Below are 10,910 nucleotides of genomic sequence, written 5' to 3' on the forward strand. Positions count from 1 at the left end.
TTCCTGATTGCACGATGCATGGTTGATCGCCTGACAACCGAGTGCTCATCTGACAAACGAGCCAACCATTCCGTGAGATCAGAGTCTTCGTGGTATAGGCGAGAACTGATGGCAGCATTCAAGAGAATCCGAAAGGTCTAACCTTGTCTGTGGTATTCTGAGTAGGATTCAATGATTGAATGACTGTGACGTGCTTCAAACTCCTGAGGGTGGGGCATTAGTGATAGACGCAAAAGAATCACTGGATTCTATTCCGGCCTGATTGAGAACCGACAGATGAATTCCGCTATGCTGTGACAGAGCATATGCAATCGCTTTCACTTAGAGGAGGGGAGGTAGCCACTGACAACGGTGAAACCCTTGCTTAAGCTTGCCATGGAAGGGAGTAAGAAGGATTGGATGAAGACAGTAGGAAAGCAGAGAGACGGAAGGGAAGGCATCTTCATGCGCTTATCTGAAGTTCCTACCAATGAATTACATAAGTATCTCTATCTTTATCTTTTATGTTATTTTCGTTCATCACCATTACCATTTGAGTTTGCCTGACTAAGATTTACAAGATGACCATAGCTTGCTTCAATACTAACAATCTCCGTGGGATCGACCCTTACTCGCGTAAGGTTTATTACTTGGACGACCCAGTGCACTTGCTGGTTAGTTGTGCGAAGTTGTGTAATGCCATGGTATTGAGCTACCAAGTTTTTGGGGTTCATGACCGGGGATTATGAGAGTTGTGAAAAAGTATTGTTCACAATTTCGCGCACCAATCCCCGAGGTCCCTTTTTCACTCAAAAAGGGTGAATATCCGGAGATCCAACATGAGATCCGAAGAAGAGGTTGGGAAGTTCTTACCAACCCCATTCAACAAGTCAGAATCTTGATGGTTCAAGAGTTCTATGCCAATGCATGGATCACCAAGAACCATGATCAAAGTGTGAACCCGAACCCAAAGAATTATCTTACTATGGTTCGGGGGAAATACTTGGATTTTAGTCCGGAAAGTGTGAGGGTGGCGTTCAACTTGCCCATGATGCAAGGAGATGAACATCCTTACACTAGAAGGGTCAACTTTGATCAAAGGTTGGACCAAGTCCTCACGATCATATGTGAAAAGGGCGCCCAATGGAAGAGAGATTCAAGAGGGAAGCCGGTTCAATTAAGAAGGCATGACCTCAAGCCCGTGGCTAGAGGATGGTTGGAGTTCATCCAACGCTCAATCATTCCCACTAGCAACCGATCCGAAGTTACCATAGACCGGGCTATCATGATCCATAGCATCATGATTGGAGAAGAAATAGAAGTTCATGAGGTTATAGCCCAAGAACTCTATAAGGTGGCGGACAAGTCCTCTACCTTGGCAAGGTTAGCCTTTCCTCATCTCATTTGTCACCTCTGTTATTCAGTTGGAGTTGACATAGAGGGAGACATTCCCATTGATGAGGACAAGCCCATCACTAAGAAGAGGATGGAGCACACAAGAGACCCCACTCACCATGAGATCCCTGAGATTCCTCAAGGGATGCACTTTCCTCCACAAAACTATTGGGAGCAACTAAACACCTCCCTAGGAGAATTGAGTTCCAACATGGGACAACTAAGGGTGGAGCATCAAGAACACTCCATTATCCTCCATGAAATTAGAGAAGACCAAAGAATCATGAGGGAGGAGCAACAAAGACAAGGAAGAGACATTGAGGAGCTCAAGCACTCCATAGGATCGTCAAGAGGAAGAAAGAGCCGCCATCACTAAGGTGGACCCGTTCCTTAATTCCCTTGTTTTTCGAATTTTATGCTTATGTTTATTTTATGCTTATGTTTATCCATGTTTGTGTCTTGTGATCATTAGTGTCTTAGTGTCTATGCCTTAAAGTTATGAATGTCCTATGAATCCATCACCTTTCTTGAATAAAAACGTGCTTAAATTGAAAAGGAAAGAATTGCATGAATTTTGAATTTTATAACAGTTTAATTATTTTGATGTGGTGGCAATACTTTTGTTTTCTGAATGTATGCTTAAACAGTGCATATGTATCTTGAATTTGTGGTTCATGAATGTTGGCTCTTGAAAGAATGATGAAAAAGGAGACATGTTACTGAGGATCTGAAAAATCATTACAATGATTCTTGAAGCAAGAAAAAGCATTACTATTCAAAAAAAAATCGAAAAAAAATAGAAAAAGAAAAGAAAACGAAAAAAAGAGAGAAAAGAAAGAAATAAAGTTGTGATCCAAGGCAAAAAGAGTGTGCTTAAGAACCCTGGACACCTCTAATTGGGGACTCTAGCAAAGCTGAGTCACAATCTGAAAAGGTTCACCCAACTATGTGTCTGTGGCATGTATGTATCCGGTGGTAATATTGGAAGACAGAGTGCTTTGGGCCACAGCCAAGACTCAATAAGTAGCTATGTTCAAGAATCATCATACTTTACTAGGAGAATCAATAACACTATCTGGATTCTAAGTTCCTAAAGAAGCCAACCATTCTGAATTTCAAAGGATAGAGTGAGATGCCAAAACTATTCAGAGGCAAAAAGCTAAAAGCCCCGCTCATCTAATTAATACTGATCTTCATAGATGTTTTTGGAATTCATTGCATATTCTCTTCTTTTTATCTTATTTGATTTTCAGTTGCTTGAGGACAAGCAACCATTTAAGTTTGGTGTTGTGATGAGCGGATAATTTATACGCTTTTTGGCATTGTTTTTAGTATGTTTTTAGTATGATCTAGTTAGTTTTTAGTATATTTTTATTAGTTTTTAGTTAAAATTCACTTTTTTGGACTTTACTATGAGTTTGTGTGTTTTTCTGTGATTTCAGGTATTTTCTGGCTGAAATTGAGGGACCTGAGCAAAAATCTGATTCAGAGACTAAAAAGGACTGCAGATGCTGTTGGATTCTGACCTCCCTGCACTCGAAGTGGATTTTCTGGAGCTACAGAAGCCCAATTGGCGCGCTCTCAACGGCGTTGGAAAGTAGACATCCTGGGCTTTCCAGCAATATATGATAGTCCATATTTTGCCCATGATTTGATGGCCCAAATCGGCGTTCAAAGTCACCCTCAGAAATCCCAGCGTTAAACGCTGGAACTGGCACCAAAATGGGAGTTAAACGCCCAAACTGGCACTAAAGCTGGCGTTTAACTCCAAGAAGAGTCTCTACACGAAAATGCTTCATTGCTCAGCCCAAGCACACACCAAGTGGGCCCGGAAGTGGATTTTTATGTCTTTTACTCATCTCTGTACACCCTAGGCTACTAGTTTTCTATAAGTAGGACCTTTTACTATTGTATTGAGATATCGGGGTAGCTATCTTCATTTTTATGCTATCTTAGATCATTGGGAGGCTGGCCATTCGGTCATGCCTAGACCTTGTTCTTATGTATTTTCAACGGTGGAGTTTCTACACACCATAGATTAAGGTGTGGAGCTCTGCTGTACCTCGAGTATTAATGCAATTACTATTGTTCTTCTATTCAATTCCGCTTGTTCTTGTTCTAAGATATCACTTGTTCTTCAACTTGATGAATGTGATGATCCGTGACACTCATCATCATTCTCACTTATGAACGTGTGACTGACAACCACCTCCGTTCTACCTTCGATTGAGTGAATATCTCTTGGATTCCTGATTGCACGATGCATGGTTGATCGCCTGACAACCGAGTGCTCGTCTGACAAACGAGCCAGCCATTTCGTGAGATCAGAGTCTTCGTGGTATAGGCGAGAACTGATGGCGGCATTCAAGAGAATCCGGAAGGTCTAACCTTGTCTGTGGTATTCTGAGTAGGATTCAATGATTGAATGACTGTGACGTGCTTCAAACTCCTAGCAGGCGGGGCATTAGTGACAGACGCAAAAGAATCGATGGATTCTATTCCGGCCTGACCGAGAACCGACAGATGATTACCCATGCTGTGACAGAGCATAGGCAGCGTTTTCACTGAGAGGATGGGAGGTAGCCATTGACAACGGTGAAACCCTACATGAGCTTGCCATGGAAAGGAGTAAGAAGGATTGGATGAAGACAGTAAGAAAGCAGAGAGACAGAAGGGAAGGCATCTTCATGCGCTTATCTGAAGTTCCTACCAATGAATTACATAAGTACCTCTATCTTTATCTTATTGTTTATTTTCGTTCATCACCATATCCATTTGAGTTTGCCTGACTAAGATTTACAAGATGACCATAGCTTGCTTCAATACTAACAATCTCCGTGGGATCGACCCTTACTCGCGTAAGGTTTATTACTTGGACGACCCAGTGCACTTGCTGGTTAGTTGTGCGAAGTTGTGTAATGCCATGGTACTGAGCTACCAAGTTTTTGGGGTTCATGACCGGGGATTATGAGAGTTGTGAAAAGTATTGTTCACAATTTCGCGCACCAACAAGCCTTTGGCATTTTCTTTTTCTTATCAGTGCACTACACATATCCACTACAGGCATTTTAGTTCACATTTCTTCTTGAGACATTGGTGCCCAGCACCTCTTTGTGTGACTAAATGTTTTGTATTTAGGTTGCTCTTGATAATGGACTTTTGGTTGATAATCCCGGGTTAGTTAACCCAAGTTACCAAGTGTTGAACCACTCCTCAGAACCTATTCATCCAAGCATATCCTTAATACATAAACACCACAGGCATTTGTCTCAGAAGTTCAAACCATTGGTGCCTAGCTTATTTTCTCAATTTTTTTCTTTTTGGTTGCCCTTTTTCAGTGGCTTTTTCTTCTTCTTTTTCTTTCTTTTTCATGGCCAAAGACATTTATTCATCAAGATCCATAGACAGTATTCAAACTTCTACACAAAAATGATAATTCTACACTCAATTTCCAGTGATCTGACTAAACAATCAAGCATGCATACCACCACTTAATTCTACTTGATTTGTCACTAATTGAGCCAAGTTACTTTTGTTCAAACTTTTCTTTTATTTTTGGAAATAGAACAAGCATGGCAAGCATTTGTTTAAGAAGGTGAAGTTATATCCAAACATCTAGGCATTCACTTTATTCAAAGCAGTAAACAGACAAACATACTAAAAACTTCACATTCCAGAAAGATTCAACAATTCCAGTTTAAACCAGAACAAGCATGCTTTTGTTTGCCTTTTAAAGAATGGTCAAGGAACAACACCACCTTGTGAAATTTCTTGTTTTCTCTTTGTTGCCAGGAAACAATTTGATTTCTCCTTCTTCTCCTAGTTGTTGCTTCATGTTCTTTCTAAGATCCTTGTTTCCTTTCCTGCAAAGAGTGATGAAGTTGCTTGCTTCTCAAGCACTTGAGTGGTTAGCTCAACTATGTATGGGCAAGTGTCTGAGTCTTAAGTTGGTGTGTGAACACCAAACTTAGTCTCCTACTTACTCCTCTGCTCTTTGAATCCTTGAATTCTCATTGGAATGAAGTTGCTGCTAAGGATTTTAAGCATTTCTGTGATTGCTTAGAATGGTTGTTCCTTTCATATAATTCAAAGGTTGTTGTGTGCAGTTGATTTGTATGGTGGAACACCAAACTTAGAGTCACACATTCCCCTTTGAATTATTGATCCACGAATTCATTGTTTGGTGTGAAACACCAAACTTAATTCTTTGTAATGCACAGAAACTACTTCACCTTTTTATTGAAACAAATAAAAGAAACAGCAAAGGAGTATTACCTCAGGTTGGGTTGCCTCCCAACAAGCGCTTCTTTAACGTCATTAGCTTGACGGTCAGCTTCCTCAGTTGAGGTGATATTTAACCTTGTCCTTCTCCTCCACATCTCCCAAGTAATGTTTGAGTCTTTGACCATTCACAGTGAAGGTTCGTTGTGACTTTTCTTCCATGATTTCTACTTGTCCATATTGGGAGACCTTGGTGACAAGGAATGGTCTAGACCACCTTGATTTTAGCTTCCCTGGAAATAGCTTCAGTCTAGAATTGTAGAGCAATACTTTTTGTCCCTCTTCAAATTTCCTTGGGGCTATATTGCTGTCATGCTTCTTCTTTGCTCTTTCTTTGTAGATTTTGGCATTCTCATAAGCTTCAGTTCTGAATTCTTCCAATTCTTGAATTTGCAACATCCTTCTTTCTCCAGCAGCTTTGCTGTCCAAGTTCAAGAGTTTCAAGGCCCAGAATGCCTTGTGCTCCAACTCCAGTGGCAAATGGCAAGCTTTTCCATATACTAGTTGGTAAGGAGACATTCCAATTGGTGTTTTGAAGGCTGTCCTATATGCCCAAAGAGCATCATCTAGCTTGATCGACCAGTCCTTCCTTGAAGTTCCCACAGTCTTTTCCAGGATTCTTTTGAGTTCCCTATTAGATATTTCGGCTTGCCCACTTGTCTGTGGATGGTATGGTGTGGCTACCTTGTGTTTGACTCCATATTTTAGAAACAATGCCTCTAATGGTTTGTTACAGAAGTGGCTTCCTCCATCACTGATGATTGCTCTTGGAACCCCAAAACGGCAAAAAATGTGTTTTCTGAGGAAGTTCATGACTACCTTATTATCATTGGTTGGAGTTGCTATTGCTTCAACCCATTTGGAGACATAGTCTACTGCCACAAGAATGTAATTATTTGAGTATGAGGTGGGAAAGGGTCCCATGAAATCTATCCCCCATACATCAAACAATTCAAGTTCCAGAATGAACTGTTGTGGCATTTCATTTCTTCTTGGCAGGTTCCCCGCTTTCTGGCATTCATGGCAGTGCTTCACTAGTTCCTTTGCATCTTTGAAGATAGTGGGCCAATAAAAACCACACTGCAACACCTTAGCTGCTGTTCTTTCTCCTGCAAAATGTCCTCCATAAGTGGAGCCATGGCAGTCCCATAAGACTTCCCTTCCTTCTTCCTCTGATATGCATCTTCTGAGTATGCCATCCGAACATTTTTTGAACAAGTATGGTTTGTCCCAGATGAAGTATTTGGCATCATTTACCAATTTCTTCCTTTGATGCTTGTTAAATTCCAACGGCAAACTCCCAGTGGCCTTGAAGTTTGCTATGTCTGCAAACCAGGGTGCTTTGTGAATTACCATGAGTTGTTCATCAGGAAAGCACTCATTTATATGTGTGCTTTGTGTGCTTCCTTCTTCACATGGTATCCTTGATAAATGGTCTGCCACCTTGTTCTCTACACCCTTCTTGTCTTTGATTTCAATGTCAAATTCCTGCAACAAAAGAACCCATCTAATAAGTCTTGGTTTGGATTCTTGTTTAGCAAGTAAGTATTTTAAAGCTGAATGATCAGTGAAGACAATGACTTTAGATCCAATGAGATAGGATCTAAATTTGTCAAATGCAAATACTATCGCCAAGAGTTCTTTTTCAGTGGTTGTGTAATTCCTTTGGTTATCATTCAAGACTTTACTGGCATAATAAATCACACGTACCAAATTGTCTTTCCTTTGTCCTAACACTGCCCCAACAGCAAGGTCTGATGCATCACACATCAGTTCAAAAGGTAAATTCCAATCAGGTGGGGCAATGATAGGTGCAGAGGAAAGTTTTTGCTTCAAAAGTTCATAGGCTAGCATGCAATTTTTATCAAATACAAAGGGTGTATCAGAGACAAGCAAGTTACTCAAAGGTTTGGCTCTTTTAGAAAAGTCTCTAATAAACCTTCTATAAAAGCCAGCGTGTCCCAAAAAACTCCTAACTGCCTTGACATTACTTGGTGGGGGTAGTTTTTCAATGAGTTCCACCTTAGCTCTGTCCACCTCAATGCCTCTATTAGAGATTTTGTAGCCAAGGACTATTCCTTCTGTGACCATGAAATGACACTTTTCCCAGTTTAATACTAGGTTGGTCTCTTGGCATCTCTTAAGCACCAAGGCAAGGTGGTGTAGGCAGCTAGGAAAAGAATCTCCAAACACAGAAAAATCATCCATGAAAACCTCAATAAATTTTTCAATCATGTCCGAAAAGATGGACAGCATGCATCTTTGGAAAGTGGCAGGTGCATTGCACAATCCAAAGGGCATACGCCTATAAGCAAAAACTCCATATGGACAAACAAATGATGTTTTCTCTTGATCTCTTGGATCAACTACTATCTGATTATAGCCTGAGTATCCATCCAGAAAGCAATAGTAAGCATGTCCTGCAAGCCTTTCAAGCATCTGATCCATGAATGGGAGTGGGAAATGATCTTTTCTGGTGGCTTCATTGAGCTTCCTGTAGTCTATGCACATCCTCCACCCAGTGACAGTTCTTGTGGGTATGAGTTTGTTCCTCTCATTTGGCACCACAGTTATGCCACCTTTCTTGGGAACTACATGGATGGGACTAACCCATGGGCTATCAGAAATGAGGTAGATTACCCCTGCCTGCCATAACTTCATGACCTCCTTTTGTACCACTTCTTTCATGACGGGATTCAATCTTCTCTGAGCTTGAATGGAGGGTCTAGCATCCTCTTCTAACAAGATTTTATGCATGCATATGGAACTTATCCCCTTCAAATCAGCTAGGGTCCATCCAATGGCATATTGATGAGTTTGTAGCACCTTGATCAATTCTTCTTCCTGTTCTTGGCTCAGGGCAGAGTTAATGATAACAGGATGGCTCTCATCACTACCCAAGTATGCATACTTGAGATTAGGGGGCAATGCTTTGAGCTCAGGTTTTGGTGCTTCCTTCTCTTCTTTCACTCTCTCAAGCATTCTTGGCATGGTTGTTTCAGCAGCCTTGATGTCACTAACTTCAATATCCTTGGTGAACTCCTCCTCTGCCACTTCCTTTGTTGTTTCCTCAAAGGTTTCTTGTACTGCAATGTCCACTACATCCACCCTCATGCATTCCTTTAGTGATTCTGATGGATAGCTCATTGCCTTGAATACGTTAAACACCAATTGCTCATTATGTAGTCTAAGAGTGAGTTCACCCTTTTGGACATCTATGATGGCTCCAGCAGTAGCCAGGAAGGGTCTTCCCAGGATTATCGAAGCTTTGGCTTCTTCCTCCATATCTAACACCACAAAATCGGCAGGAAATATAAAATCTCCCACTTTCACCAACAAATCCTCAACTATCCCATGAGGGAATTTAAAAGTTCGATCTGCCAATTGGAGGGCCATTCTTGTTGGTTTGGCTTCCTCAATCTTCATTCTTCTCATCATTGTTAGAGACATCAAATTGATACTGGCCCCTAAGTCACACAAGGCCTTCTCCACCATGACTTCTCCTATGATGCAGGGGATTTGGAAACTGCCTGGATCCTTCAATTTCTGAGGCAATTTGTGTTGAATGATGGCACTGCATTCTTCAGTCAACAACACAGTTTCCTCATTTCTCCAGCTTCTCTTCTTGGTCATTAATTCTTTTAAGAATTTTGCATAGAGTGGCATTTGCTCTATTGCCTCAGCAAACAGAATGTTGATTTGAAGCTTCTTGAAAATCTCCAAGAATCTGGAGAATTGGCCATCCTTTTCACTTTTCATCAAACGTTGAGGATATGGTACTTTGGGTGTATAAGGCTTCAGGACCTCTTTTTCTTTTTCTTTTGTTGCAGACGGTGTAAAAGATTGTCCCTGTTCCTTGTCTCTCACATTTTCCTTTGCTTCATCCTCTGTGGTTTCCCTTGAGATCTCATTTAGCTTCTTTCCACTTCTGAGGGTTATGGCCTTACATTCTTCCCTTGCAATAGCCTTGGCAGCATGAGAAACGCTTGGCCCAGGGGTTTGCTTAGACAAATACCCAATTTGATTTTCTAGCTTCTGGATGGCAGCTCCTTGGTTTTGCAAGTTAGAATTTACTTCTTCCTTAAAGGCTTTCAATTCGGTTATGTCTTGACCCATGGTTGCAAGCATTCCTTCTATCCTGTTTAATTGATCTTGAAATTGTTGGTTCGGATTAGGTTGGGCAGGTTGATTATTTTGGCCATGATATGGTGGTTGGGAGTAAGTGTTTTGTGTGGCTTGGTATGATCTTTGGTTGGAGTTTTGGTATGTGGAATTGTTATGTTGGTTGGGGTTGTAATGTTTGTGGTTTTGTGGTTGGGTTTGCTGGTTTCCCCACCCAAAGTTTGGGTGGTTTTTCCAGCCTGGGTTGTAAGTGTTGGAATGTGGGTCATATGGTTGCCTTTGTTGATTTCCCACATAGTTGGCCTCTTCCCAATCACCTCCTTCAGTGTTTACTTCCTCTTGATCTTGTGTGTGTATTGCAGCCACTTGATTTGTTTTTAATTTCCTGGTGAGCTCTGCTAGTTGCTTGGCAAACACCTTGTTTTGGGCTAGAATTGTATCAACATGGTTCAGCTTCATGACTCCCTTAGTGTTGTGTCTCTCTGAAGCATAGTAGTACTCATTCTCAGCCACTGTCTCAATCACTTCAATGGCTTCTTCCACAGTCTTTTTCCTGTTCAATGAACCTCCTGATGAATGGTCTATAGCCTTCCTTGATTCATAAGAAAGTCCATCATAGAAAATATGCAGTTGCACCCAGTCATGGAACATGTCTGGTGGGCATTTCCTTGTCAAATCCTTGAACCTCTCCCATGCCTCGTAGAGAGTTTCACCATCTTGTTGTCTAAAAGTCTGAACCTCAGATCGAAGCCTATTGACCTTTTGTGGGGGGTAGAAACGTGCCAGAAACTTGCTTTCCACCTCATCCTAGGTTGTTAGGCTCCCCCTTGGAAATGATTCCAGCCACTTAGCTGCCTTGTCCCTAAGTGAAAATGGGAACAAGAGCAGTTTATATGCATCTTCCTGGACTCCATTGGACTTCACAGTGTCACAAATTCTCAGGAATTTTGTGAGATGTTGGTTTGGATCTTCATTAGCACTACCACCAAATGAACAATGATCCTCCACCAGTGATATTAGCTGTGGTTTGAGTTCAAAATTGTTGGCCTGAATGGGTGGTTTCTGAATGCTGCTACCACAATTCCCAGAGGTTGGGTTTATGTATGAACCAAGAACCCTCCTCTCGGGAATGG

The 10,910-nt window shown here is 41.3% G+C and overlaps 1 non-coding gene across 1 annotated transcript; it reads left to right on the top strand.

The window, feature by feature from the left end:
* Positions 1–10,426: 10,426 nt before the first annotated feature.
* Positions 10,427–10,530, top strand: LOC112799322 (small nucleolar RNA R71). Its single transcript, XR_003200897.1, has one exon. It is a non-coding gene; the product is annotated as a small nucleolar RNA R71 (small nucleolar RNA).
* Positions 10,531–10,910: the final 380 nt, after the last annotated feature.

Source organism: Arachis hypogaea, chromosome 4 (genome assembly GCF_003086295.3).
Source record: "Arachis hypogaea cultivar Tifrunner chromosome 4, arahy.Tifrunner.gnm2.J5K5, whole genome shotgun sequence".
In the NCBI taxonomy this organism is placed as follows: Eukaryota; Viridiplantae; Streptophyta; class Magnoliopsida; order Fabales; family Fabaceae; genus Arachis; species Arachis hypogaea.